Source organism: Sarcophilus harrisii, chromosome 1 (assembly GCF_902635505.1).
Source record: "Sarcophilus harrisii chromosome 1, mSarHar1.11, whole genome shotgun sequence".
Lineage (NCBI taxonomy): Eukaryota > Metazoa > Chordata > Mammalia > Dasyuromorphia > Dasyuridae > Sarcophilus > Sarcophilus harrisii.
Window position 1 is genome coordinate 228,514,577 of NC_045426.1, and position 26,586 is coordinate 228,541,162.

The 26,586-nt window shown below is 34.5% G+C and overlaps 1 long non-coding RNA gene across 1 annotated transcript in view; it reads left to right on the plus strand.

Annotated features, from left to right (window-relative positions):
- The first annotated feature begins 23,688 nt into the window (after nucleotides 1-23,688).
- The window catches only part of LOC116419200, a 29,154-nt gene continuing 26,256 nt past the window's right edge, over nucleotides 23,689-26,586 (plus strand). Inside the window, exon 1 of the long non-coding RNA XR_004229449.1 lies at nucleotides 23,689-23,927. This is a non-coding gene — a long non-coding RNA (uncharacterized LOC116419200). The remainder of the gene's footprint in view (nucleotides 23,928-26,586) is intronic.

Genomic DNA, 26,586 nt, shown 5'->3' on the forward strand with positions numbered 1-26,586 from the left:
AAAATAATTTATTCATTTAAATACAGGAAATCTTCCAAATTACTGGACTGATCCTCCTCCCCTTTCCCCCTTAACATATAGCCTAGTTACATATAAAATCTTTTTTTGTTATACATGTACTTTCATTTTTTTTACATTTTCCATATGAATCATGTTGAGAGAGAAAAATCGGAACAAAAAAGAAAAATCACGAGAAAAATAAAAAGGTTAAAATAGTATGTGTTGATCTACATTCAGTCTTCACAGTTCTCTTTCTAGATGTAGATGACATTTTCCAATCTGAAAGAACCGAGTCTATCATAGTTGATCATCACACATTGTAGAGGACAGAAGATACTGGGGAATTCTGAGAAAAGTATACTTGAAGCAAAAATACTTACAGCAGGGTGTTAACTCAGTGGAATTGATGAGATAATGTTCCCTAGTTTACACATACTTAGTACTTAGTAATGGTTCTCTAGTTCACACATACTTAGTGTGCAGTAATGATGTAATCATAATGAGGTATTTAAGGGCTGAGAGGATTGGAAATAGAGACATTCCATTTTTGACCATCCTACTTTTGGCTCTCCTACCTACTTCACACCTCCACTAAAACCAAGGCTGGTCTTGAGATCCTCTAGAGACCTAGCCGGGACATTACACACATTCCTGTTGTTGCTATGTATAAAAACATTTTTAAAAATCATACTTTATTAACTTTAATAATAATTTTAATTTTTACATTCAAGAGTTCTGATAAAGGCCTCATTCTTAAACTATATAGAGAAGTGACTCAAATTTATAAGAATTCAAGCCATTCTCTAATTGATAAATGGTCAAAGGATTTGAACAAGATAGTTTTCAGATGAAGAAATTAAAACTATTTCTAGATATATTGTTGAGGTTGGGAAAGGAGCCCCAAAAGGTTTGCGTTCACAAGACATTATCTCGAGGTGTCTCAAAGCTTGAAGTCAAGGAGAAATTATATTGTAATTGTAATGCCATTGAAGTGGTCTAAATTTCAAGAGCAAAGAAACAGAATGAGAGACAGAAATTTATCGAATTCTTCACGTTATAGATATGCTAATTTTATGGCCCAGAGGTAGAGCCAAGGAGTAGTCTCTGGAATTTGGTTATCACTGACCAACAGACAGTAGTAATTTTGTTGACAGATTGTTAGCACAATAGTATTCTTAGGCTGGGGATGGGGGACCTTGGGGTCAGAGATTCCTTATTTATTGTTAGAATAGAAGCCCCCCAAGGTCAGGGGACCTTAAAATTATTGCTATCTCTGTAGAAATTATATTGCATCAATATGAAAAGGTGCTCTAAATCACTATTGATTGGGGAAATGCAAATTAAGACATCTCTCAGGTACCACTACACACTTCTCAAATTGGCTAAAATGGCAGGAAAAGATAATGACAAATGTTGGAGGGGATGGGGGAAAACTTGGGACACTAATACATTTTTGGTGGAACTGTGAACAGATCCAGCCATTCTGGAGAGCAATTTGGAACTATGCTCAAAAAGTTATCAAACTGTGCATATCTTTTGATCCAGCAGTGTTTCTACTGGGCTTATATCCCAAAGGGATACTAAAGAAGGGAAAGGGACCTGTGTGTGCAAGAATGTTTGTGGCAGGTCTCTTTGTAGTGGCAAGAAACAGGAAACTGAGTGGATGTCCATCAATTAGAGAATGGCTGAATAAATTGTGGTATATGAATATTATGGAATATTATTGCTCTCTAAGAAACAACCAACAGGATGATTTCAGAGAGGCCTGGGGAGACTTAGATGAATTAATGCTAAATGAAATGAGCAGAACCAGGAGATCATTGTACACAGCAACAAGATTATGGAATGATTAATTCTGATGGATGTGGCCCTCTTCAATAATGAGATGATTCATGCCAGTTCCAATGATCTTATGATGAAAAGAGTCATTTATACCCAGAGAGAGGACCTTGGGAAATGAGTGTGATCACAACATAGTTGCTGTTTGCTTGCATTTTGTTTTCTTTCCCAATTTTTTTTCCTTTTTGATCTGATTTTTCTTGTGCAACATGATATTTGTGGAAATTTGTATAGAAGACTTGTGCATGTTTGGCATATATTGAATTGCTTGCCATGCAGGGGAGGGGGTAGGGGAAAAGGAGGGAAAAATTTGGAATATAGGGTTTTGTAAGGGTGAATGTTGAAAATTATCCATGCATATATTTTGAAAATAAAAAGCTTTAATTAAAAAAAATATCATTTTGAAGTTTTGATTTTCCAACTCTCCCCCTCTCACCTTTCCTCCACCGTTGAGAAAGCAAACAATTTGAAATCAATTATGCATATGAAGTTATGCAAAACATATCTCCATTTTAGTCATGATACCACATGCAAAAAAGCAAGAAAATAGCAAGAGTTTGTTCTCCCTCTAGTCCATGAACTTAAAATATATATACATATATATTATTATTATTAAAGTTTTTTATTTACAAAACATATGCATGGGTAATTTTTCAACATCGACCCTTCCTTTCTCCCACCCCCTCCTTTAGATGGCAAGTATCCAATACATATTAAATATGTTAAAATATATGTTAAATCAAAGACAAAATATACATGTATGTTAAATCTAATATATGTATACATATTTATACAGTAATCTTGCTGTACAAGAAAAATTGTATCAAGAAGGAAAAAAAACTGAGAAAACAAAATGCAAACAAACAACAAAAAGAGTGAGAATGCTATGTGGTGGTCCACACTCAGTTTCCACAATCCTCTCTCTGGGGGTAGATGTCACTCTTCATTGCAAGATTATTGGAACCAATGTGAATCATATCATTGTTGGAAAGAGCCATGTCCATCAGAATTGATCATCATATAATCTTGTTGTTGCTGCCACAAACATTCTTGCACATATAGGTCCCTTTCCCTCCTTTAAGATCTCTTTGGGATATAAGCCCAGTAGAAACACTGCTGGGTGAAAGGGTATGCACAGTTTAATAACTTTTTGAGCATAGTTCCAAATTGCTCTCCAGAATGGTTGGATCCCTTCACAATTCCACCAACAATGTATCAGAGTCCCAGTTTTCCCACATCCCCTCCAACATTTGTCATTACCTTAAAACATATTTTGACAGCTCCTCTAATATGATATTTCTTAATGGACATTTATTAAATATCTACTATGTACCTGACACTATGCTAAGCACTGGGGATACAAATACTGAAAAAGAGGCCTTGCTTTCAAAGAGTTTAAAATCTAGTGGGGAAAGACAATAAAGAAAAGGAAGTTAAAATAGGGATGGGGGAGAATTCAGAGGAGTGTCAAAGTAATGCAGTCTGGTGAGAAATAGGATGATTGAATTAAGTTCTCTCCTTAAATGGAGGTTCGGAATTCCTGGCCCTACTCTCCAATCACAGAGGCTGATAGTAATAATGAGGTAGAATACTCAGGCTAATGGGAGATGATGAGGTTGTCTTATTAATAGGACATCGTGGAGAACTCAGAGAACTCCTAAAGCAGTATTGCCAGTTGAGAAAAGAGATATTTGAGAGAAAAGAGCTGCCTTCAGTGACATGTCTGCTGAGTAAACAGGGGCTAGAGCAACTTGGCAATGGCTATTACCTGAGTTATCCTCACTCTCTGAGTAAGCCATGAAAAAAGAATTGCTTTTTTTGATGGTTATTGAGTCTGGTTTGAAAACAGGACCAATGTTCTTGGGGGTGTGACAGGTAATTCCAAAGACTTTTGGCTACAGATTCCTGAGTTTTCTGTCTAGTCTCAGCAGAGCTGATAATTAAGGGGGTGTCAATGGTTAGAATTACCTGGAAGGCTGCGGGCCCTCTGTCTGAGTGTCTGTCTGTCTGTCTCCCCTTTCCTTCCTCCCTCCTTCTTTTAAAGAAAATTTATTTTATTCTGAACTTAAGAAATAAAACAAGCATTTCCACAACATAGTAGAATAGGAAAAAAAAAAAACCTGATGATTATTCATGAAACTGCAAATCTATTATGTACAACTTGCTATTCCTTTAAAATATATAGTAAATTTATCATGTACCTTTTTTTTCCCTCCCTTGAAAGAGATGATTACCATTACACACACACACACACACACACACACACACAGCCGTAAAATCATTCTATACATCTATTCATCAATTCTTTCTCTGGATACAAATGACCTCTTGCTCAAACTTGGATGTTTACAATAGTCTAAATGACTTAGTATCTCTAAGTTCTTAAAACTATTATTGTTACTGTCCCTCTCTTAGGATAGTTTTTCTGTCTGAGATATTGTAGAAGAGGAATTGACAAAACTGTTTGATTGATGGATTTGGGAGTGAAGGAGAGGGAAAAGAGAATGCCTTTGAAAATGTGATCTCTAGTGATTTTTAACATTGCCCTCAAGAGAAATTGGGAAGTTTAGAAGAAATATGGATTTATGGAGGAAGATAATGAGGTCTGTTTTAGATATGTTGAGTTTAAAATGCCCTATGGGAATGTGGTTAGAAATGTATAATAGGAAGATGGTAATATGAAGCTAACGCTTAGCAAAAAGATTGGAGCTAGATATAAAATCATTTAATTAATTATGATATGGTAATAAATATGATAATTTAACCTATTAGAGCTCATGAGATTACCAGGAGGTAGGGTTATCTGGATCCCAGCTTCTTAAATTGTGATTAGTGATCTCATATGGATTCTTTACTGAATGTGGGGGTTGAAAAATTATGATTTATTATCAGTAAATATTTGATTTGTGTACCTATTTTATATATCTATATGCTTTGAGTCACATAAAAATTTCTTTTTTTATGTCAAAAGGGGTCACAAGTGGAAAAAGTTTAAGAAGCTCTCATTTACAGGAGAGGAAGCAGCATAGAATTTTGGGGGCCTCTTTTATTAGTAAGTGAATATGGATGAGGTTCCACCAAAGGAGATTGAGAAGGATGGTTAATAAGCAAAGGCAGAACAAGGAGAAGGGAATAAATTGCTGGAAGAATGACTTTTTAAAAAAAATTATTGGAAAAAAGTGGAAAATAACATAGCATAAATTAGGTTAGGCCAAAGTTTTGTGGGCTATACTATGACAAATTCTAAATTGATATATGATCTGACTATAAAAGCTCACATCATGAAATATTAGATGAGTACAAGATCAGATTTCTTTAACATTTATGTCAGGGGATAATTATCTTTTTAAAAATATATTTGTATTGATATCTTATTTTTATACTACCTATATTTTCCATTGTATTTCTCCCCTTTTCTCTTCCAGAGTGATATCCTTTACAATAAATGCATATACATATATATGTGTGTATATATATATTTACATATGTATGTCTATGCATACACACATATATGTAGAAGGGAAAAATTCAACAAAACTGATCAATATATTGAAAAAAAAAACCTAATATTATATGCAAGGTTCCACATTAATTGACCTCTACCCCCATCTTTACAAAGGAAAGGGGAAGATCCATTCTTATATCTCTTCTTTGGAGCCAAGCTTGTTCTTTATAATTTTGAAACATATATTTTTGATTGTTTTAGAGTGGTTGTTCATTCCATTTCCATTGGCACAGTGTATATTTCTTCCCATTTCTATTTATTTCACTTTGCATTATATATATATATATATATATATCACTTTATTCATATATTTTTTCTTTTAATTTCTCTTCTTTTAATTTACTATGTTTATTATTTCTTACAGAACTAAAATATTCCATTTTTTCATGTATCCCAATTTGTTTAATCATTCCTCAATTGATGGATATCTATTTTGTTTCTAGTTATTTGTTATTATAAAAAATATTGCTAAAATATGCATACTGCTATAAATGTGCATTGAAAACTTTCTCTTTGATCTCCTTAGGTATATGTCTAGCAGTGAAATCTCTGTTAAAGGGTATAGATAGTTAGATACTTTATTTACATAATTCCAAATTGCTTTCCAGAATGGTTGTACTAATACACAACTCCACTAACAATCCATCAGTGTGTCAATCTTTTATGTATTATAGCATTGACTATTTTCATCTTTCATCATCTTTATTAATTAACAGGATGTTACTTGAAACCTCAAGATTATTTTATTTTGCATTTATTAAAATTAGTCATTCAAGGTGACTTCTTGTCTGATTGCTAATAAAAATATCTTTTTTTGAAAAATCTTTATTTGAGAACTGTTTCTATGCTTTAGCCAATTGTTTATTGAGGAATGACTTAGTTTTATGTATTTTTGTTAATTGTCTTTAACTTGATTACCAAACCCCTATCAAAGATATATGATAGGAAGGATCCCCCCCAATCACTCCTTATTCTAAATATATTAATTTTGTTTATGTAAAAGTTTTTCAGTTTCATTACCTCTATTGCTTATTTTGTTAAGAATTCATATCTTACTATAAAAGATAGATAATCTGCTTCTCTTCCAGTTTTTAAAATATTATCTTTAGCATTCAGATCACATGTTCATTTTTATTATTGTGGAGTATGGTATAAGTTGTTGGTCTAAGTTTAATTTTTGTGAACTGCTTTTTTAGTTTTCCCAGCAGTCTTATTAAATAGGAGTTCTTTCCTAAGTAATTTATGTTTTCAGGCTTATAGAGCACTAGGTTATTGAGTAACATTTTTGTGTCTCCTTCATTTAGTACATTCAGTTGATTTACTTTTCTATTTTTTAACTGGCACCAAATAGTTTTGATGGCTGCTGCTTTATGATATATTTTGAGATCTGGAAGTACTATTCTGTGGGAGAATTCTTCACTAGAGAAGGGATAGAGAAGATCACAAAGCTTAAAATAAATAATTTTGACTACATAAAATTTAAAAAATTTTTTCAAGAAGAAAAACAATAAAGACTGAATCAGAAGAGAAACTGTAGAGTGGGAAAATATTTGCACCAGCTGTTACTGATAAAAGACTGATTTCCAAAATATACAAGGAATTGACACACATATGGAACTCTAAGAGCAGCAGTAGATAGTCAAAATATATGAATGGTTTTTAAAAGAAGAATAGTTCAAACAATTAATCCAAAAACCATTAAAAATACATTGTTATAATAAATTTAAAGCAAATTCTTAATAATCAATAATTTGACTTTAAAATAAAAAAATTAGAAAAATTTAAATAATAAAAATTAAAAAGAATAAATTATAGATGTCCATACAAAAAAATGCTCTCAATCACTAGTAAGATCTGTATTAACTGATGCCCCCCCCAAATAAGCAGAGTCAAAAGAACAATGTAAATGTTAATAAATCTGTAATATACATGAAAAGATCATTAAAAGTAAGCCTAATCTGTAGTAATTGAAAAAACCAAAGAAAGTTTTAGAAGAGATAAAAAAAAAAACATACCTCCTTAATCCTATTCATGGCAGAGATGGATTGAACCACTAAATCAAAATACCATCAAATGTTAAAAGACTATTAAATTGGATCATTTTGCTTAGCTGTTTTTCTTTGTTATATTGTGGCCCATCTTTCTCATTACCATCATCACTATCACCAAGCAGAATAGCTGTGATCAAAAATCAGATAGGCACAGGTACCTAGGAATGGCAGTACCTGCCATACCACTGAATCTACTTCCCATCCATCCCTCACAGCTATCATTCCAGAAAGAAACTCTTTATAAAGAAGGAGCCAGTTATTGCCACCAATTAATTGCCAATCAGCCATTTAGGCTAGCTGAAGCAGCAAAGCACCTTGAAGGAGAGCCAGAAGGAAACAAGGTCCAGATAAGTCAAACCACTACCAACACCTGGACTACCATCTTCCCATAGATCCTAACGGAGACAGCCCAGAACCTTTACCCCAAGAACTTCAGGAATAACTGTACTTTCAGCCTAGTGCCCTTTGCATTATCCCAGAAAGCAACATCCATGGAGAAGTAGCCTAGTAATTGCTCCTGAAGATGCTACAAGCACAGAAAGTTCTTATCACCAAAGTTCATGGTATTGTCACATAGCTCAGAAATTGAAATAATTTTACTAGTGGAAATAACACTAAAGAAGAAACATGATCTGTTTTGCTGTTGGACCTTAAGGATCATTGGATCTTTTCATTTGACTTGCAGCTGAAATCTTCCAAATTTGTTGTCTTTCCTTTAGAACATGAGCTCCATGAACTGCTTTAGAGCATCATAATTGTCTCACTCTTTGTATTCCCAACAGCATGGTGATGAGCACATAGTAATCAATTAATAAATACTTTATTCATTCTGTAAATCTAGGTTAAATTCAGATTGTGAAGACTTTTAAACGTCAGTTAGAGGAATTATATTTCATCCTAGAGGTACTGGTTAGCCACCTAGTATCAAGAGATATAATCAGAACTTTTGCTTGAAGAGTATCAATTTAGCAATTGGGTGTAGAATGGACTAGAGAGAGGATAGAATGGTTGAATGGGGGAACACTTAGGTGTCTATTGCAATAGTTGAGATATGAGGTTATAAGGGTCTGAGCTGGTTTGAGCAAAGACAGAGGGACAGATGTGAGAAATATTGAGGAGATGGAAGTGTTAAAGTTTGGTGACTGACAAGCTATGAGGGGAAAAAAATAAAGAATGGAGAATGGTTTAAAATTTGCAAATCTGCATGACTGCTATCATGATACCTGGAGAGAAAAAGAGAAAATGGGAAAGAGGTAGGAAAGATGAGTTCTGTTCTGGACAGGTTTCATTTGAGATGTTCCTTTTGAAATCCATTGGAGATGCTCTACAACCAATTGGAGATGTCTGAGCTTAGGAGAGAGATAAATCCTAGGTTTGGGGGTCATCTGCAGAAGCTACTTGAATCTATGGGAATTGATGAGCTTCTCAAGAAGCAGAGAATAAAGAAAGAAAAGAAAATTGTCCGGAACTGAGATGTGGGGGTCCCATAACACAGCAAGGGAGTTTTAAATGATGACAGCTCTGTTACAGATTTCTTTCTTTGTTTTTTAAAATAGCTTTTTATTTTTCCAAATACATGCAAAGATAGTTTTTAACATTCATCTTTGCAAAAAATAGTATCCCAAATTTTTCTCCCTCATTTCCCACTTCTCCTCTCCTCTAGATAGCAAGTAATCTACTATAAGTTAAAGCAATTCTTCTGGACTTATTTCCATATTTGTTATGCTGCATAAAAAAAATTAGATCCAAAGGGGAAAAAATACAAGGAAAAAAAAAAAAACAAGTTAACAACCCAACCAACCAACCAAAAAACCCCAAAAGATATAAAATACTATGCTTTGATCCACATTGTCTCCATAGTTGTCTCTCTGGATGCAGATGGCTCTTACCATCACAAGTTTATTCAAATTCCTTGAATCACCTTATTGTTGAAAAGAGCCAAGTCTATCACAGTTGATTATCACATAATTCTGTTGTTACTGTATACAATGCTCTCTTGGTTCTGCTCACTTCACTTAGCATCAGTTCATGTAAGCATTTTCAGGCTTCTCTGAAATCAGCCTGTTTGTCATTTCTTATGGAATAATAATATTGCATTCCATTCATAAATCATAACTTATTCAGTCATTCTCCAACTGATAATCATCCATTCAATTTCCAGTTCCTTACCATTACAAAAAGGGCTGCTACAAACATTTTTGCACTTGTGGGTTCTTTCCCCCTTTTTTATGATCTTTTTGGGATACAGAGTCTATTATACATTTCTTAATGTTATCTTAATTGTCATCATTGAAACAAGACAATCCTTTTACTCCTCCCTAAATGATTCACTAACTCTCTATAGGAACTTCCAAACTTCTTTTCTCTCCAAGTTTCTCACAATACGCCTTTCTCTCACTCTTCCACTCCAGGATTTTTCTTCACACTTTGCTGAGAATAGGGGCCATTTGCAGTGATCTTCAGTCTTTGCTGCTTTTCATTTCAAAGCCCATTTTCTGCTATCACTCTAGACTTTTTGAAAAGGTGAAACTTCTCTTTGTAGAGGCTAATACTTCTACATGAACCTTCAATCCCATTTTCTCTAGAAATTTGCCCCCTCAGTTTCCCTTCTAATCATCAAAATTTCCTTATTGGTTTGTTATCTGCTGCTTACAAACATAGTCTAATTTCCCCAAACCCTCCTTAAAAAATGGGACTAAACTCTATCTCCTTCAAGGTAATTGTAGTGTGTGTGTGTGTGTGTGTGTGTGTGTGTGTGTGTGTTGTGTATTTGTTGTTTGTTTGTTTTAAGCCAAATTCCTAGATAAAGCTGCTATTGCTGACACTTCTTTTTTTCAACCCCTGTATTCTGGCTTCTGATCTCATCTTTCAACTGAAACTGGTCTCTCTAAAGGAACCATTGTTCTCTTAATTGACAAATCTGATGGCCCTTTTTCTTTTTTTTTTTTTTTAGGTTGTACTTTAGGCTTAGGTTTTTTTTATTTTTTATTATTATTTTTTAATTTAATAGCCTTTTATTTACAGGTTATATGCATTGGTAACTTTACAGTATTAACAATTGCCAAACCTCTTGTTCCAATTTTTCACCTCTTACCCCCCACCCCCTCCCCTAGATGGCAGGATGACCAGTAGATGTTAAATATATTAAAATATAAATTAGATACACAATAAGTATACATGACCAAAACGTTATTTTGCTGTACAAAAAGAATCAGACTCTGAAATATTGTACAATTAGCTTGTGAAGGAAATAAAAAATGCAGGTGGGCATAAATATAGGGATTGGGAATTCAATGTAATGGTTTTTAGTCATCTCCCAGAGTTCTTTCTCTGGGCATAGCTGGTTCAGTTCATTACTGCTCCATTGGAAATGATTTGGTTGATCTCGTTGCTGAGGATGGCCAGGTCCATCAGAACTGGTCATCATATAGTATTGTTGTTGAAGTATATAATGATCTCCTGGTCCTTGATGGGCCTTTTTCAATCCTTAACCTTTTTGATTTCTCAATAGAATTTGAAACTGAAGGCCTTTCTGGATTTTTGTGATACTTTTCTTTTCTTTTCTTTTTTTTTTTTTTTTTAAATAGTTTTTTATTTACAAGATATATGCATGGGTAATTTTTCAGCATTGACAATTGCAAAACCTTTTGTTCCAGCTTTTTCCCCTCCTTTCCCCCACGCCCTCCCCTAGATGGCAGGATGATCAATACATGTTAAATATGTTAAAGTATAAATTAAATACAAAATAAGCATACATGTCCAAACCGTTATTTTGCTGTACAAAAAAGAATTGGACTTTGAAATATTGTACAATTAGCCTGTGAAGGAAATAAAAATGCAGGTGGACAAAGATAAAGGGAATGGGAATTCTATGTAATGGTTCTTAGTTATCTCCCAGAGTTCTTTCTCTGGGCGTAGCTGGTTCAGTTCATTACTGCTCCATTGGAAATGATTTGGTTGATCTCATTGCTGAGGATGGCCAGGTCCATCAGAATTGGTCATCATATAGTATTGTTGTTGAAGTATATAATGATCTCCTGGCCCTGCTCATTTCACTTAGCATCAGTTCATGTAAATTTCGCCAAGCCTCTCTGCATTCATCCTGCTGGTCATTTCTTACAGAACAATAATATTCCATAACATTCATATACCACAATTTATTCAGCCATTCTCCAATTGATGGGCATCCACTCAGTTTCCAGTTTCTGTGTGATACTTCTTTCATGGGTCTCTGTAGAGGTCCAGTATTGAATAAGTCCATGTACAGGAAGAGTCTGATCCAGGTATTACTTGAGACTTGCTCTCTGTAAGGGCTACTAGTAGTTCAAGGCATTGGCTCACTGTCTTTCCTGACAGTCATGATAGACATCTTGAGATAAATTTAAAGTATCTTGGTGGACGTGTTGTGCCACTGTTCTCTTTTATTGTCCTGACTCAGTTTCCCTGAATTATTGTTCCTCAGTTCCTAATTGTTCTGTTCAATCCTGCAACATCCCTCCCCCCCACCCCCCTCCTAATCACGATTATACAGATAAGGAGAAAGACCTATCTTAGACATCATCAGAATTTTGGGTGCCTCTCCCCATTCTGTAATCCCAATTTATCAGAATGTCCCATGCCTCCCCTCCCCTGTCAGAACCAGATTGATAGTCTGATCCCACTCTCAGTGCTCTGACTCTGCCCCAGGCTTGGTTTACCCCTGTAGCTGAGCCATCTGCACATGTATGTCATTGAGAACTCACATTCTCTGCTGGATGCTTTGGACATCAGCCCTGGGGGCAGCATGCCCCCAGCACAGTCTCTCCCTTTCAAATAAACTATTAGAAACTCTCTAATCTTTATCTTTCCTCAGTTTCTTTGGCATTACAGACAGATGCATGTAATTGGAACAAGGCATCACAAACTATACAGTTTATGACTTTGTTAGATAAGGAGTTTGTTACTACTAATTGCTCCAATTTATGACTCTGTTAGATAAGTAGATTATTACTGCTAGTTACTGTTTAATGATAATGTCAGATTGGAATGTCAAAAATGATATATATCTGCAACCTTGGAATGTATACTAAGTAACCTGAAAAAGTTTAGTATTATTGCAATTTTAGTTTAGAGAGTATATAAATCCTGATTCTTAGATCAATAAACAGACTGCTTGACAAAATCCCACTTGGCTCATGTAATTTCATGACAACACTTTCCATATTCAATGGAGTTAGACTTCCATAGGTCTCCCACTTATCCAGCTGCTTTAATGTAACATTTTTCATACTGAATTTCCTAACTATCCCCAAGGCATTGTCCTGGACCCTCTCTTCTCTTCTTCTCCCCCTTCTCCCCCATTGGTTCTACTTATCATTTTTTTTTTTCTTTCTTCCTTTTTTTATTTTTATTTTTTGAGGGTCAGGGTTAAGTGCCCAAGGTTACACACCTAGTATCTAAATCCAAATTTGAACTCCAGAGCTTATGTTCTATCCGTAGTGCCACCTACAAGCCCCTCTACTTATCATTTCTATGCAAATGACTGCAAGATGTTATTGTCTTTTTATTCAAGTCTTATCTTTCTACTGAGCTCCAAACCCACATCAATTGCAGCTAATTGGATATTTTGAACTACATATCCCAAAGGCATCTCAGACTCAAGATATCAAAAACAAAACTCATTATCCACTTCCCCAACCCCACCCTTTTTCTAAACATCCCTCTTTCAGTCATCAGCACCTTTCCAATCACCTAGGTTTGAAACTCTGAGTCATCCTTGTCTGCAAGCTCTTAGTCATTCCACATATCCAAGCGATTGCCAAGTTTTGTCAATTCTCTCCTGACTATATCTCACATCTGTTCCCTCCCTCCATTCACACCTCTACACCCCAGCTAAGGATTTCACCTATCTCAACTCTTGCAGTGCCTTCTAATGGACTTTCCTGCATCAAGTCTCCATTCAAACCATCTTCCACACAGCAACCAAGGTGTTAGTTCATAGGCATGGGTCTGATCAAGTTATTCCTTTAAAAAAACCCAAACCATCAGTAGCTCCATATTTTCTCTAGGATTCAATACAAAGTCCCCAGTTTGGCAATATGGGTATATCCCCAAGGTATTGTCCTGGACTCTCTCTTCTCTTCTCTCTGTTCCCCCACTGATTCTACTTATCATTTTTTTCTTTCTTTTTTCCTTTTTTTTTTTTTTTTTTTTTTTTTTTTTTTTTTTTTTTTTTTTTTTTTTGTTTTTTTTTTTGATTTTTTGAAATATGATCTCTAAGCTCTTTTTTTTTTTTTTTTTTTTTTTTTTTTTTTTTTTTTTTTTTTTTTTTGAGGGTCAGGGTTAAGTGCCCAGGGTTTCACATGGAATTCAACTTACCTTTACAGATTTGTTATTCATTGCTCCTCTTCATGTACTCCGTGATCCAGTCAGATGGACCTTCTTGTAGTTCCTGAGTAAGAAAGTAGCAAAGAACCATATCCTCACCCTGACATAGGTGATGGAATTACAGGAAGCAAAAAGTAGATAATAAACATAAGGTGTTAATGCATTAACAAAATGTTCACACTTTAGAAAGTATGAACATTTTTCTCTGAATAAATAAAAAAAAAGAGGCTAGAAAGAGATTTTTCACATTGACATTATTCTCCCATAAGAAGATACTTTATCTAGAGACTTGAAGAGTCAATTTGAGAGAGTTTGAGGCCCAATTAGAGAAGGCCAATTCAGAAGCAGTGTCAGAGAGGCTGTGAGTGGGGAAGGAAGCAACTTTGATGTAGACCTTGCACAGCAGAAAAGAAAGGATATGGATGAGAGAGAGAGACAGATAAACAGACAGAAACAGATAGAAATCAACAGACACACAGACACACACACACACAAACACAGAATGTGAATGCCAGCAAGCTTGGGTAATAGAGAATTGAATGGAGGAGAGGAGCAGATTATGGGATCCCAATTGACCAATTTGCCCAACAAAGACATTTGAGCTGATAGGGAAGCTTTATGGGACTCTAATAGAAGAGAAAGTATTTCCAGGTCCTATAGTACCAGAATATCAAGCCTTTACTTTATGTATTATTTTCATGCATATCTGTGGAGACAGGTAGGTGGCTCAGGGGATAAAGCACTAGGCCTGGAGTCAGGAAGATCTGAGTTCAAATTAAATCAAACTCTGAAGTCACTTAATCCACTGGAGAAGGAAATGGCAAACCACTCCAGTATCTTTGCCAAGAAAACCCAATGGATAGCATCAGTATATTATATTCATGAGGTCATGAAAACTTGAATACAACTGAACAACATTAACAACAAATTGGCCCCATCGATACTTTTTGTGGACAGTGTTTTGTAGACAGTGATCCTTAGAATAAGAAGGGAAAATGTTTTATAGTTACTGTTCTTCCTATGCCATTTTAATAAATGCCTTTGATGAGAACTAATTTGGTTTTCTGGCTCATTGTTAATGATAAACACACTGGTAGGCTTGTAAAATTAAACTCCTATTAGTGTAGACTCACAGTGTTTCCTAGAATCTGTGGGAGTAGTAGTCATCCTCTGGGGATCCAATCCTAATGTGTAGGAGCAAGTATCATGAATAGTGGGGTGGGTGTGAAGTTAGATGTCACTCACAATACTCCCATCTCTCAATTCTAATATCTATGATAATAGATAACTAGATAATAGATAATAGATAACTAATATCTAATGATCTATGCATAGGTCATCCATCCCCATACCTGGATTGTTCTCCCCCTTCCACTCTGCCTCATAGAATCTCCAGTTCCTTTCCCTCAGTGCAATTATCATCTTCCATAAGAGATCTTTCCTGATTCTTTTACCTTCTTGGAGAGCTGATTTTCAGTCATTTCAGTAGCATCCTACTCTTTGTGACCCTATTTCGGTTTTTTTAAGCAAAAACACTATTGCCATTTTCTTCTCCAGCTCATTATACAGATGAGGAAACTGAGGCAAACAGGATTAAGTGACTTGCCCAGGGTCACATGGCTAATATGTATCTGTATATGAATTTAGGAAAAGGTGAGTCTTTATGATTTCAGGCCTGATCCTCTATCCAACTATCCTTCTATGAGAATTACCCTTCTCAAATGACTCTGTAATAATTTTGTGCCTTTTGGATATTTGTATATGTTTTCTTTAATAGTGTTGAGGTTGGGAGAGGCACCACAAAAGTTTGTGGTCATAGATTGATGTCAGGAGGTGTTTCAAAAAAATTTGCTGGCTTGAACCCATTTGCTCAGCCGAGAGGCAAAGTTTATTGTAATTGTAATGCTATTACAAGTGGACTGAATTCTAAAAGAATTCAGCAGTGAAACAGAAGCAAGGAGACACAGTTATCCATCATTCTGGAATTTGGTTATCACTGAAAAGATTATCACTATTGTCTCAGGAGTTTGGTCTGGAGGACTATACTGAGTCCAGAAGCTGTTTGACAGTCAGCAATGAATTGAGGAGTGGTCTATTCAGAATCAGACAGATTGTTATTTTTAGATTGGGAGTCTGGGAAGTCCCTGAGGCAGACTCCAAAGTCAGAAGATTTAGGATTACTGATTTATTGTTAGAACAGAAGGTCCCCTCCTTTCCCCAATGTAAATTATATTACATCAACAGAATATAAGGTTTTTCAGTGACTGCTACACAGCTTGACAGTCAATCAACAAGCACCTAAGAAGCCCCTATGTGCCACACACTGTGCTAGGTTCTGGGGATACAAATATAAAGGATGAAACAATCCCTAATCTCAAGGAGTTTAATAGATACTTGTTGATTGATGATTTTACAAGTCAGACTTTAAAGGATTAGTCACATAGGTTAAATAGTAGTGATTATTAATTCTATTTTTGTCTGTTTGGATAGCTATCCCTGTGACTAGAGATCCTTTGGCATGTTATTCCAGATTAGTGCCTGTTATTGTTATTGTGAAAGGATAATAGTTCTTTATTTGCATAAGGTAAAACAAAAAAAAGAGCACAACCCACACACTTGCCTGAAGCTTAACCAGTGAGTAGTAGTGGAGGTTTACAATACAATGTTCATTTTTAACTGTTTATTGTTGTTAGGTTTTGTTTGGTTTTGTGGTTTTGTTTTGATTTTTGGTGGGGGAGATGAGTAAGAAATTTTTCATTGGGTTCTTCTTCAGGGGCTACAGTTTACTTATTACTCCACCTAAAAGGTAGAATGGAGTGTTTCAGAAATGGTAAATTCAATTCTCAATTTAAAGAAGCTTTTAAGAGGATAACTTGAAAGAGGCTAAAGAGTTTTTCTATCATGACTAGAGAAAAGTCGGAGAAAACTAAGAGAAAAAAGTAGGAGAAATCTTTTTTTCTGATAAAATTATTGGAACCCTTATCTTGTAAAGAACAGAAAGAGGATTCTTGTGAAGAGACTTCATTTAGTAGTCTTAATAGACTAACTACTATGGGACTATGTTCTCAGAAATGAAGAGAAGTCATTTGAAGTTACTAGTAATGGTTTGGCATAATTCTGGCTATGATTTTTCTCACAGTCACAATATTGTGAATAATTTATCCATACTTTTGTTTTATTATTTATTTCATTGTTAATAAATTGTATATTCAGTAACTATTTGATTTTAGGACATTTAAAGATTTAATAGAGATGCTGATAGCAAGAAGTAGGTTTCTTCAGTTTATGAAATAAACAATATTTAATAAGCTGGGATGGAGTTCTGAGCTTAGTTGCTGGAGATGTTGAAATTTCCTTAATTAATGAGAAAACAGGTAAACATAGCCTTGAATTACCCTGGAATTCCAGATGAGTGTAAATAGGAAAACAAGTAGCAGGCTGAGATTTAACCAACAAGTGAATGTGATTAACTGTAGACCCTGTTTAATCTTGGACCATTGTTTGTCTCAATTAAAAAAAATAAACATTTATTTATACATTTTATTTTTATTTCACCTCCATTTTCAAAAGTATCCCCAAGAAGAATGTGGTTTAATGGAGTTAGTTTTAGGTACTTGCTTAACTAATGATTGAACCAAGACAGAATTTAGCCCCCAATCCCCATAAATCCCTTGTCCTTTAGGATTAAGTTAATGAAAGACAAACCCCTGGCTGTGCCAAAATTAAAATCCTTGTGATTATGGGTTTCCTATCACGATGGCAACATTTCATTGTAGAACCACCACTTTTAATAAAAAGCCCATTTCATCCTGACCCCTACTTTCTTGGAAATTCTCTGTATTTCTTAGACTTCTAAGTTGGGGAGTGAGAATTATTGGGAAATTTGATTCTAAAGAATTGATGGAAAAATCTACATAGAAACCCCAAAATAGTTCACATCAGAGATTCCCAGAATATTAGAACTAGGAAGGACTTTAAAAACCCTTTATCTCAGTTCCACCATTGGACAGTTGAAGAAATGAGTTTCAAAGAAGTCAATTAATTTGGCTAAAATTACAAAGAGTTAATGTCAGGGGTGGGTTTAGAATTTAGGTTTCTTGGTTTCTGTCTTGTGAACAACTTGTTTTACATCAAATGCTTTCATTTTGTTAATAACTTTAGAAGCTTAGACCTATTTATTCCCAATCTCTTCCAAGGACTCAAATACCAGAATGTCCTTTTTATTCCACAGAAATAGAGGATCATAGATTTATAACTAAAAGGGATCTCAGAAGTGACCTAGGACAATGGCCTCATTTTGTAACTTAAGAAATTGATGGATCAGAAAAGTGAAGATGAAATGATTAGCCCAAGATCATATAGAAAAGATGTTTTAGATGCAGGATTTGAAACTAAGGACTCTGACTCTAAGAACTAGTATATATTGTATTATATAGAAAATCAAGTTATATGGTACTTACCTATGGGGTTTGCCATGTAGTTCTAAACTTAAACAAACAAACAAAAAAAGATAAGGGAAAAAAAAAAACTTTTTATTTGGAGAGCAGTTTGGAACTATGCCCAAAGGGTTATCAAACTGTGCATAGCCTTTAATCCAGTACTGTTTCTACTGGATCTGTATTCAGATTCAGAGAGCATAAAAAAGGGGGGAAAGACCAACATGTACAAAAATGTTTGTAGCAACTCTTTTTAGAGTGGCAAAGAATTGGAAACTGAGAGGATGCCCATCAGTTGGGGAATGCCTGAATTAATTATGGAATATGAATGGGATGGAATGTTATTGTTTTATATGAAATGACAAGAGGCTGATTTCAGAAAAGCCTGGAAAGACCTACATGAATTGATGCTGAGTGAAGTGAGCAGAACTAAGAGTAACAAAAAGATTATGTGATGATCAACTGTGATGAACCTGACTTTTCCACAATGAGATGATTCAAGGCAATTCCAAAAGATTTGTGATGGAGAGAGTCATCTGCATGCAGAAAGAGAACTATGGGGACTGAATGTACATTACAATATAGTATTTTCACCTTTTTGGTTATTGTTTGCATCCTTTTGTTCTCATTTTTTTCCTTTTTGATCTTATTTTTTGTGTGCAGCATGATAAATATGGAAATATGTTTAGAAGAACTACACATGTTTAATCTATATTAGATTACTTGCTGTCTAGGGGAGGAGAAATTGATCCAGGATCAGTGCTACTACTGGTAGCACTCATAAAGAAGGACTCATTAGAAGAACTCATAAAAGAAGGAAAAGGACCCACATGTGCAAAAATGTTTGTAGCAGCTCTTTTTTTGTGGTAGCTAAGAATTGGAAAATGAGTAGATATCTGTCAATTGGGGAATGGCTGAATAAGTTGTGGTATATAAAATAATGGAATATTATTGTTCTAAAAAAATGAACAAGCTATTTTAGAACAAACTGGAAAGATTTACATGAACTGATGTGGAATGAAATGAGCAGAACAAGAAAAACATTGTGCACAGTAATAGCAAGATTGTGTGATAATCAGCTATGACAGAGTTGGTTCTTTTCAGCAGTTCAGTGATTTAAGGCAATCCCAAAAATCTTTGGATGGAAAATGCCAATTGCATCCAGAGTGAGAGCTATGGATACTATATATAAATCAATACATGCTATATTCACTTTTTTTTCTTTTTTCTTCAGTTTTTTTTCTCTCTCATGGTTTTTCCCTTTTATACTAATTTTTTTTCTCCCAACATGATTCATAAGAAAATGTTTTTAAAAAATGAATGTACATACATGTATAACAAAAAATTTATACATTATTATTTTTTAAAATTTGATTTCCTTTTAGCATTCTTTATAGTGTTTTCCTGGTTCTACTTTACTTTGCATCAGTTCATACAAGTCGTATCAAGGTTCTTTGAATTCTTCATATTTATTTTTTCTTATTACCTAGAAGTGTTCAACTACCCTCACATACTACAATTTTTTCACCTACTCCCTAAATGATGTATATATATTTTGTTTCTAGTCCTTTGCCACCAGGAAAAACACTGCTATAAATACTCTGGTAATTATCAGGCTTACTGAGTCTGAGAGGATCTCCAAGAAGGTCAAAGAAAGAATGAATCAGAATTTCAGAAAAGAAAAGGACTTTGAAGATTAAAAAAAAAATAATAGTCTTTTATTTTCAAAATATTTTATTTTTAATTTTTTCATAATAGCTTTTTAATCTTCAAAATACAACAGATAGTTTTCAACATTCTTCCTTGCAAAATGTTATGTTCCAATTTTTTCTCCTTCCCTTCTACCCATGCCCTTTTCCTACATAGCAAGTAATATAATATAGTTTAACCTTTGCAATTCTTCTAAGCATATTTCTACATTTATTATGTTGTACAAGAAAAATCAGATCAAAAAGGGAAAAAAAAGAAGAAAGGAAAAAAAACAAACAACAAAAATGGTGAAAATACTATGTTTTGATCCACATTCAGCTCCCATAGTCCACTTTCTGCATGCCGATGGCTCTCTCCATCACAAGTCTATTGGACTTGGCCTGAATCATCTCATTGTTATAAAAACCCAAGTCCATCAGAACATTTCCCTATTTTAGAGATGAGGAGGCAAGGGTCTAAGGAATTAACGTGACTTCTTCAATACTATACTACTAACTATTGGCAGAATTGTTACTAGAACTCAGACCTCTAGATTCCCAGTTTAGTACTCTTTCCACTACACTGAACTGCCTTTATCAAAATAACTTTATTATTATTATTTTTTGGCTTCTAATTGACTACTCCTTCCATTCAGCCAGGTCATTTTGGGTATGTTTACATAAAAGTGACCAAGCACACTTGAGAATACAGGCATGGGACCCAGTGGAAAATGCCCATACTCATTGAATGAACAATGGTGTGTGCATGTATTGTTAATTAATCATGTAGTAAACAGCTTACTTTAATCAGCCAGCTGACTAATGAGCAAGAGTCTCTTATATTCCAAACAGCTTATTCCTATGTAGAGTAACCATGTCCTCTCTAAAATGATTAGTTATGTCATCACTATCACTGACCATCCATTAAAGAGTAACAAATTTTATTAAATACCTGTTATGTGTCAGGCACTGTGCTAAGTACTTCACTCATTATTTCCTATCATTTGACCTTCACTCCAACTCTGAGTAGTAAGTTGTACAGGACCAGTATTGAATAAGTCAATGAACAGCAAGAGTGTGGTCCAGGTATTACTTGAGACCTGCTCTCTGTTAGGGCTAGCTATTCAAACTATTGGCTCACTATCTCTCTTCACAGTATTTGAAAGACATATTAGAGCTAGAGTTAGAATAATCTTGATGGAGAAAATGATAGGAACAAGGCATTACAACTATGCTATCTACAACTCTGTTTTGACAAATACTTGCCAACTGATAATTTCTGCTATTTACAACTCTGTTTTGACAAATACCTTGCTATTGATAATTTGTTATTAATGATTCTGTTATGATAGATATCTTGTTATTTCTAGTTAAGGTGAATTGAAATGTCAAAGTATGGTATGTGCATTAACCCTGGAAGATATACATCATCACCTGGAGATAGCTGTTGTTAATGTAACACTAATTTAAAAAAAATAAAAAATTTAATATAAACCCTGGGGCTCAGATTAATAAATGGGGATTGCGAAGCATATTTTCTGCCTGGCCTTGTGTATTCATTCACACTTTCAGTATTCATTGGAGCTGGACTCCAACTATTTTATGGTAGAAGAAACTGTGGCAGGCAGAAGTTAAATGACTTGCTGATTGTGGGTCTCAGAGTTAGTAAATGTCTGAGCTAGGATTTAAATACAGGTATTCCTGATTCCAGGTCCAATGCTCTTTCACTGTGCCACTTAGCAGCTTTTTGCGTTATTATAATATTTATGAATGTAACCAATAAACACAGTCAAGTTAAGCAAATTCATACATTTGCCCTATTTGAGAATAAGTCTCATTTTGTATTAGTCCATCATGTCTTCATCCAAGAGGTGGGAAGCATGTTTTATCATCAGTCTTTTGAAGTTATGAAGGTTCACTGCATTGATCAGAGTTCTTAAGTTATACTCCAAATATTTATGGGTTCTGTCACTTCAAAAACCATTCAGAGGCTTGATCTGCTGTTGATCCTGAGGGAAGCCAGGAAGTGCTCAAAGACCTATCTATTCTCTACCATTTTGGCTCTGCCCTCTTGTGAGGGATTATAAAACTCACTTAGGAAAGTTTGGCATCTTTTTCAGTAAGCAAAATACTGCCTGAAAACAGTATCATGCGCTAACTCTTACCATCTATAGCAGGATTTCTTAAACTTTTTCTACTTTTGTCCTATTTTCAACCAAGAAATTTTTATATAACCCCAGGCATATAAGTTTATAAAATAAGTATACAAATAGAACATTTAGATAATAAACCATAATTTCACAATTCCATCCCCATATTCAGTTATGAGATCCCATATCTTCCTATCATCATTCTCATATTTTTATCATGATACAAGTTTATATTATTCTCTTAAGGATTTTGTAGAGATAAGCAAACTGGCATATGTGGGGATTGTTATTGTCTTCCTGACAATAGATGGAAATACTATCTGTAATTCTCTCTTTTTTTCTTTATTCTTTTTTGATGACTTCTTCTCTTTCAGGTTTCTTCAGAATCAGTAATCTAAAAGTTTCGTCACCCCCAATATGAACCACTCTGTATACTAAGTCTGGTCAGCAACTCATTCTATGTTTATTTTCATTGGTGTGATTTCTAAACTTCTAGTATTCTGGGGACCATATTATTAGAGTTCAAGTGAAGTGGTTGTACAATCATTGATGAAGATAACAATTTGTTCTAAAATGTTGACTGATCTTTTACATTTTTTTTTAATGGTTTCATCATCTTATGGTTTCATCCCTAAGTGCTCTCAGGATGATGTGGTTTTAATTTTGTTTAACATTAACTTTTCTATAAATTTGTATTTCCTTCATTTATATTTCATATCTCACTCTTTTATAAGGTATGCTACTTATAATATTCTTCTGCAAGACTTTACAAATAAGTTCCCATTTTACACCGTAATAGCTCTTAGTCACCATACCTTTCCACTTGGCAAAGAGGTTAAGTGTTTGATAGCTGAAGATTCTTTTACTCTTCTCATTTTGGTTATTGCTTTACATTAGTTAAACTCCCAAAACAAATGGTGGAAGCCCATGATAATGTCTGTTTCCCATCACTTTTATCCTTTCTTCTAATTTGGTATTGATTTTTATCTTTGTTCCAACTAGTTGATAATTTGATTGCTTACAGATATCTGATTTAGAAATGATTCACCTAGGGAACCAGTCATTTCCTGTCAAGTAAGATATAATACATTTTATTATTCTGGGTGATGTTATTAAGTGCTTATTGTGTTCAGAACCTTCTGACTCTTTTCTTAAATCAAGTGTTTATGACATATAGACATAAGACTTCTCCACAGTCTACAAAGCCTTTGGCCTCTTGTTTCTTGATCCTGAGTCATATTTTCCAAAATATTTTTCCAATTTTTTCTCCTATGGAAACCCTTGCATTGAAATCATTAAGCGTATGTTGATTTCATTTAGAGCATCTCATCAAATTCTTTCTCCCATAGAATCTCCCTACCTTCTCATCTTCTGCAATAGATGCTGATTCATAAATTAGGGATTATGATCGTGGTAATGTTTTTGTTAGTGCTCATTATGAACAGGCATAGATTCCTGTAAGGCAAGATGAGCTAATTAAATATATCCAAAGAAATGAGATCCCGCAAAATGATGTCCCAAAGATGAAATCTTTGCTAGATCATAAAACTGATTACACTAATTTTAAAATTTTTCTTTCCATAGAGAACCTAAAAGTCATCTTTTCATTTAGTTGCAACTTTCTCTGGTCTTCTGGTTTCATTTATAGGGGAATGCCATTTTTCAAATGGAGTGTGAGCTGGATTGAAATGAACAGGAGAAGAGCAGTCTGGAAACATGCAGTGCTTCTTAATCATCCTAAACATCTTTTTGAAACAAGAAACTCTTCATTTTACCATCATTATTCTTCTGGTGATGCTGTATGACTTTGTCATGAGACAATATGGTCTTGAAGAACCGTCATGGATCCCCACAGAGGACATTTAAGGCTACAATGAATCATCTGTGAAAAGGTGAATGGAAGAAAGTTATAACTAGAAAATGAGATAGGCAAGTCTTAGCTAAAGATATGGACAAGCTGTGTCCCTAGATATCATATAGTTCTAAGAGATCTAGAGGGAGACTCTTACTAGGTTGGTGGGATTCACTCTGGACAATTCATAGGACATGAACAAGAGTAACCAAAGATGAGAAAGCATAGAAGTCTTTTCTGTATTACTAGGGTGAGCATGCATGTCATTGAGATCACTAATCATTTGAGGTTTCAAAGGGGAGAAATGTCATGGGATTGCCATGGTCAGAGTGTTCATCACCTTATGGTCAGCCTTTTCTGTACTTAATTAGCTGAGTCATGCAAGATTATCACTTGGATCATTCTCAAAGTTTTTCCAGTCATTTTGTTCTTCACCAACACTGTCCTCAAGAGTCTCCATGCTACAGTGAGCAAGTAGAGATAAAGCTGGTGAGAATCCAGAAAATACAGATCAAGTGACTGGAATGGTAAGAATACTGGAGAACCTGCCACTTGAGAATTTGATGAACTAGAGATATTTAGCCCAAGGAAGAAAAAAACTTAAGTGATATCATCAAGATGAGGGAGGTAGCATATTATCTCATTTGGATCTCACAACAACACTGTAGGACAAATGAGATAATATATGTAAAGAACTTTAATGGACTATTTACATGTCAGTTAATAATATCGTGTCACATGTTCTGGAGCTACTGTCTCAACTCACATCCACACTTCAGGTCACATCCTCAGGGATCTATTACTATATCTCCCCTCAGAATTTAGATTTAACTCTGAGGGCCTGGAGAGAGGTTTATCTTTTTCTCATAGAATAAATCATGAATCCCTACTGGAGTGCTTTTACCCATGGTTCAAAGGTATTATCAATTAGGTTGCTAGACTTAATTAGTTTTTAGAAAGTAACATTAATTAAGGTAAATAGTATAAAAAGTTGGTACAAAACAAAACCCTCAAAGTGACATTTTAGTGGAAATACAAAAGCAAGGAAAAGTCAGCTTAAGTTAGAAGTGTACATGTAGCAAAAGGGCAACTCATAATTCCTGGCTTCTGGAAGTCTTTTTCTCTCTTTGGAGTGCTCATGAAATTCCCCTTATGCTTGGTGTAAATTTTTCTGTTGGTTTTGTGTAATCTTGAAGTTGCTTTTCCTTAGTGTGACTAAGTTGTTTTTAGCTTTTAATGGAGACTCTATGTTAGCTGTTTTGACAGTACATTCTGGGAGCTTTAAAGTCTTCTCTGAATCTTTGAAGTTCAAACTGTCCTCCTCTAGTCAAGAGATCTGGGGGAGGAGGACTGCACCAGAGGTGGGATTATTTTCCAAACATACTCTGCTTTGATTTCTTCTTAAGGGTTTGATGGGAGGATTCCTCTGTATTAGCAGACATTCAAATCTATATGTTTCTAACTAGTTTACTATTTTATACATGACCCACAGATTATACTCAGATTTTAAAAAATCAATCTGCAACATACAGTGGGAGAAAATCCAGTTTCATCCATTGGCTTTTAAGAACTTCCGAATTAATTTAAAACTTTCCTACTTAATATGAAGTCTATGATTTATTAAGGCAGTAGAGGTGCTCAGGCCTTGTTTATATCTGCTTGACTGGTTATTTTCCCCTGATAAACGTTTGTTCTTATTCAATTGTTACAATCATGTACAACTCTTTGTGACCCCATTTGGGATTTTTTTTTTTTTTTTTTTTTTTTTTGGCAAAGATACTGGAGTAGTTTGCCATTTCATTTTACAGATGAGAAAACTGAGGCAGAGTTAAATAATCTGTCCAGGATCACACAGCTAATAAGTGTCTGAGGTTGGATTTGAACGATGGTCTCTATCAACTAGCTGTACTTAGCTGGGCACATCTTTCTTGAAAAGTATCTGAGTGCAACATCTTGTCCTTTACTTATCTTTACATTATTCTAGAATTTGAAAATTTATCTTGATAAAGAAAGATTAGGAAATTATAGATCATTGAAGTTCTATAATTAGAGGCTGTATGATAATTTGGAAAGTTTTTTTAGAGAAGGTATTCTTTTTTAGGCACGTTTTTTCCAAATTTGAGATTATGCAAAATGCATTTTCATGCTGATTCATAAAGTCACTTCTCTTTTTTCTCCAGTCTTTTACATGCTTTTCCTATCCCACCTCATCCTCGGGTTTAATGCTGTTGCCATTGTCACACTGCTGTGAGTCAGTTCTATGTATTCCTGGCATACTTCTTCTCAGATATGCAGATCAGTGAAATGTATTATTACAAAGAAACATCCTCCAAAGAGAAAGAATGGCCATGATGATTCAAGGCCTGTCGTAATACATGACCTAATGAACATCCTCTTCACAGATAGTCTGGCATTTATTTTCCTTTCCAAATTTTATCCTTCATTTTGTAAACCAATTAAAGATGTTTATCAATCACAGATGTTTGACTGGAGCAGCATTACTTCTCTCTCTTTTTTAAAATAGTATTTTATTTTTCCAAATACATGTAAAGTTTTCAACAATGATTTCTATAAAACTTTTGTGTTCCAAATTTTTCTATCTTCCTCCCTTACCTCCTCCCTCTCAAGATGGTAAGCAATTTGTTATAGGTTAAATATGTACAATCCTTTTGAATATCTTTCCATATTTGTTATGTTGT